This window comes from Eulemur rufifrons, chromosome 1 (assembly GCF_041146395.1).
Source record: "Eulemur rufifrons isolate Redbay chromosome 1, OSU_ERuf_1, whole genome shotgun sequence".
Lineage (NCBI taxonomy): Eukaryota > Metazoa > Chordata > Mammalia > Primates > Lemuridae > Eulemur > Eulemur rufifrons.
The window spans coordinates 98,636,753-98,641,966 of NC_090983.1; the positions used below are offsets into that span (position 1 = coordinate 98,636,753).

Here is a 5,214-nt window from a genome sequence, read left to right on the forward strand (position 1 = left end):
TCTATAAGAGTTTTCCCTACATTTGCCTTTAGAATTCTTACAGCTTCATGTCTTAGGTTTAAGTCTGTTATCCATCATGAGCTGATTTTTGTGAGAGGTGAGAGGTGGGGATCCAGTTTCAGTCTTCTGCATGTGGCTATGATTTTCATCTTAATTTCATTATTGACCTAGTAATTGTGCAGCTTCAGGATTTCCATGACTTTTTGTAGAATTCAGTGTTTCTCTTGCAATTGACTTCCAGTTTTCTTCCAGTGTGGTCTGAGAAGATACATGGTATGATTTCTATTTTTTTTTTTTTTTAATTTGATGAGACATGTTTTGTGGACTAAGATATGATCAGTCTTGGAGAATGTTCCATGTGCTGATGAGAAGAACTTATATTCAGTAGTTTTGAGGTACACTGTTCTGTCAATGCCTGTTAGGCCCATTTGTTCTAGAGTCTCCTTTAAGTCCTGTGTTTCTTTATTTATTTCCTGCTTGAACAATCTGTCCAGCTCTCTAAGTGGGGTGTGGAAGTCCCCAGCAATTGAGATGCTGCTATTTATCTCTTTGCTTGGATCTTGCTTTATGAACCTGGGTGCTTCTGTGTTAGGTGTATAAATATTTAGGATTGTTATGTCTTCTTATTGGATTACTCTCTTTACAGTTACATAATTACCATCATTGTCTTTCTTTACCATTGTTGATTTAAAGTCAATTTTATATGCTATGAGAATGGCTGCACCTGAAAATATGGAATGCTTCATGAATTTGTGTGTCATTCTTATGCAGGAGCCATCCTAATCTTCCCTGTATTGTTCCAATTTTATTATATGTGCTGCCAAAATGAGCACCCTATTATTTTAATGTGATAAATATTTGTCAAAGACCAATTATATGCCTGGTAATATGGTAGGCATTTTTCAAGCAATCAAAAATATTGTTGAATAAATAGACCCTCAGTATATTACGTAGCCAATATTTGTCATTGAAACTTCTCAACTTATTTCAACTAGGGAGACTCTTAATTTTTTATATGAATACAGAACTGTTATAAAGTGGTAGGGAATTTGAATTACAGTGTACAGCTTTCATACTACATTTCTCTCCACTACACTTGATCTTAACCAAAAGTCCAAGAAACAATTATGTAATAAGATATTCTATTATGACAAAATCTAATCATTTGAATTTTAGAAAATGTAACGAATAAACTAAAACTGAAAACAAGAAAAATCACTCATATTCCAAAACCTAGAAACAATTCTTGTTGATATTTCAAGTATTTTTCTAGTCGTCTTACATGCATATTGTGATTTCATGGTTATAAACATAATGTAAAATCAATTTTTTATGCTTCAGTTTCAATACCTCCATCTAGTATTTTTTGGAAGGCATTATCTTTTATAAAATGAAGAACTCTGCCAGACATAGTAAAATGTACGTGGGTTTTTAAAAAATCGGTGTGAAAGAATAGAAGGTATTTTTATGTACCCTATAGGTTTTGAACATTTATAATGGAATGGATTTCCACCTCTTTTTCCTGGTTTGGTTTCATACCTATTTTATATCATGGGAATGGACTGATTAACTCATAAGATCTCTGCGGGCTGCTAGTGTTTCTCCCAATACATTGATAAACAGAAATCCTATTCGACACTCAGTGCCTATGTGATCTTAGAATTTGGCAAATTCTAGCTTGCAGTAAATTTTTAAAGGATTACTAACTGTGGGTTTCAGGGCTTGTCAATCTTTTAATGAGCACTCTATCAGGACTAATATAAACCTATTAACGTTAATGAAAATGAACAATGAAAGGAAATGTTGAACAACATTTTGTTGATTTCTAAGGTAGGGAATAAGAGCAAAATGAACACAAGGAAAATAAGCTGTCACCTGATTTGAAAAGGTGACAGTTTTTAAATAAAGAGGAAAAATACAGTGTAAAAGCTTACCATAAAAAGCAGGCTAAGATTTCTTTTGATGGTAGCTTTTTACATTCACCAAATACAAATCGATTTCTTTGAGGTCTATTCCCTTCTCCCAAATATTCTCTTAGCTTCTGTTGTTATATTCAAAATGCTGAATATACAAAGAAAGGAAAAAAGCCACAATTCACATAATACACCAAACTAATTTCATTTTGAGGGTGAACTGAATTGGAAAAATCTCATTTTCTTAAGAAAACTTTGTATCTCATAAAGTCTTTATGTGCTTTGCTGGAACATGCCTTTGCCCTAAGGAGATGCCTGTGCCTTGTCAGGGGAGGTTGTGAGAGAAAAGGGAAGAAGAAGAAAGAAGAAAACAACCTTTCTTTCTACAAACAAAGTGCAAAGACATAGACATTTTAATTCCATCATTTCTGCATTATTTCTGGGTTGATCAATTATTTTTTCCCAAGCAAACCCTCACTTATCTGCTTTTCTCTTGCTTCTGCCTGTGCAAATCACAGCCTGCTTTTAATTACACCAGGCCCACTCTCACCTGATAATAACGGAGTGAAAATAGAAAGTGCATTAAGCAGCTTCAGAGGGATTTTCTATGCACTGCAATGACCTTTCAATATGAATTCTTCCTGAGGAAAGAAGGATTTATATTTTTCATATTGTATAGGAAGTTGTTCTTTGTTATAAGATGTCACTTGCAATCCGTAGTGGCATTTGACTAAAGGTGTAAAAATGTCATATTTTACCATTGACAGATCCAGTTAGTTCTCCCTTGTCATGGGACAAGGGGCTTTTTCATACATATATATGACAGCTCGAGATGTTCTTTCAATTGGATTTTCTTTCCTTGAGTTATTAAATATTCAGGATGTTCATTACGCCCCATAGCCTGAATAATATAAGATTAGTGGGAAACCTTTGTGGGAGATTTTATTATCATTATTAATATTAACCATGTGTGCTCCATTCATTTTTCTACATTGCAAACTCAAATGTCAATAGAATAAGTAAACCACACACCCCCTTACCTATGGGTAAAAAAGCACTTTAGAGTGAAAACAAGAACATGTTTTATCTTAGTTTTTCAAAGAGTAAAGAGAGACAATGGGAGTCCATCTTTCCAAATTCTTATGCTAAAGAGAACAATTTGGCAGGGGGGAAAACTAAAGTTCCAGAAGTGAAAAAGGTTTCCAATGCAAAGCATGTTGGAAGTAGAAGAAATGGAACTGAAACCCAAGACGTCCTTACTCTCTAGACGAGGCACCTCCCGCTGCTTCTCACTGCCTTGAGAAAGTCGCCTAAAGTCATTGCTGTCTCCACTGTTCAGTTACAATGGAGTTCTGGAAAGCCAGTAATCGCATTCAGAATTTCTTTTACTCAGAATTCAAACCCTGAGTATGTTGTATAATTGAAAATTACAACTATCTCCCTTGTAAGGAATCAAAATCATTTCTCACAGTTGGAGCACAGCTTATCAATGTGCTCACATACATTTTTACAACAGCACCTGCAAAGTGCATGCATGAATAAATGAATGGAAGCTCTGATCTAATTCTGTGAGTCACAAGCTAATAGTGTAGCGTTATGGCATGCGAGAACGGAGACTCCTCAGCCGCGTGCAAGCGCTTCCTTGATCTGGCCATACCGCATTTTTTCGACCTCTCCAGCACACTTCGCCTTTCCGCATGATTACACAGCCGAAGTGCACTACCGTCTGGTCTACAAAGCCATGCATTTGCTCACGCTACACCTTTGTTCGTTCTGCCATGTCTTTCAGGAACATTTTTTGGTCATAACTCTTCATGAAAATTTTTCTTTTTTTTCCTGTTTGGTTTTTTTTTGTTTGTTTTTTGTTTGTTTGTTTGCTTATTCATACCTTAGTTCTCAGCTTAGATTTCAGCTCCTTCAAGAAGGCACCTCTGACACTCCTCAAGCATGATTTGTGACTCTCCCAAGAGCTATTATCACCTTAATTTTTAACTACTGTCTAGAATTTCTGTAAGCTACTTGAGAGCAGAAATGTTATTTACGTATTCCTTTATTCCAAACACCTAGCAGAGTTTCCTGTGTCTATAGGTATGCAGTAAAGATTGTTGGAATAAATAAAAATTAAATTATTCACTCAAATGTAGTTAGGGATAAATATAACAAAGTTAGTCAAACATTTTGTCTCTATATCTCCCTCATTTTGTGAACTCAGCAAGGTGGAAAGCCTCGTGTCTTTGGAGCAGAACAGAGACATTGACATTAACTCCCATTGTGGTGTAACCAAAAGAGGCTCTTTCCTAACCAGCAAAATGCAGATTACAAAAACACTCTGATAGAGTTAGTGGAAAGCTGAAATGGAATAATGCATGTGATTTTCCTGGCACAGAAATTGCTCTGTACATATTAGCTATTACGATTCACTATTTTTTTTTTCTTTTTGCCTGTCCCTTCAGTGTTGACCCCCTTCAGGTTTAAGCCATGGGTTCCTTCCTCTCTGAGCGTGGACTCCAGCCTGGGCGTTTTACCCAAACCATGCCTGCAGTGACCACCCTTCTGGTCATGGCTCCTAGGTCCTTTGTGAATTCTGTTCCTCTCTGGATGCCTCTACCTGGATGTCCCAAAAGAACTTTAAACCTTTCAAATTGGTATAACCAAGAGGCCGAGAGTCTCTTTATCATACTCAGTGTAAATATTCATATGTGTTCCTATAAAAATATCAATATATTTAATAGGGTGCTGTCCCTGACTCTGATGGGAGTGTGTTGTGATAAATGAAATATGTACTGTGTGTTCAATTATGTGCCAAGAATTTTGAAAGGGCGTCATAATCTTAATACCTTTTTATTAGGTTGTTACAGGGATTAAACTGAGTGAATGCATGTAAAGTAATTAAAACTATGACTGACACATTGTGAGCAATGAATAGACTTTAGGTTTTATTATGATATACAAAACTGAACTAATTCTATGCCTTTTTAAACTTACTATTTCTCATGTAATTCCTACCTTAGATTTTGTCTCTTTTAGCTTCTTTGCTTCTTAGTCCATATATTAGTAATTCATCATCAACGCTTCACTCCCCCTAAACCTCAACCTCATCCAGTCCGTCTCAGAGGCAGGCCAGGTCTACTTCCTAAATATGTTTTTCTTAATGTTTTATATGTTTAATTTCCACTGTTATACTTTCCTCATCAACGCTGCCATCCCTAAGTTCAGGCTACATTGAAGTCATAATTTTTAAACTTTTTTAAATTAAAAATTTAATGCACCCGTGTTAAAAAAATCAGAGACAAACAGAAAA

General features: G+C 35.6%; 1 non-coding gene across 1 annotated transcript; it reads right to left on the reverse strand.

The window, feature by feature from the left end:
- Window positions 1-726: 726 nt before the first annotated feature.
- LOC138387803 (U6 spliceosomal RNA) lies at window positions 727-833 on the reverse strand. The gene has a single exon (XR_011233983.1). It is a non-coding gene; the product is annotated as a U6 spliceosomal RNA (small nuclear RNA).
- Between the last annotated feature and the right edge of the window lie 4,381 nt (window positions 834-5,214).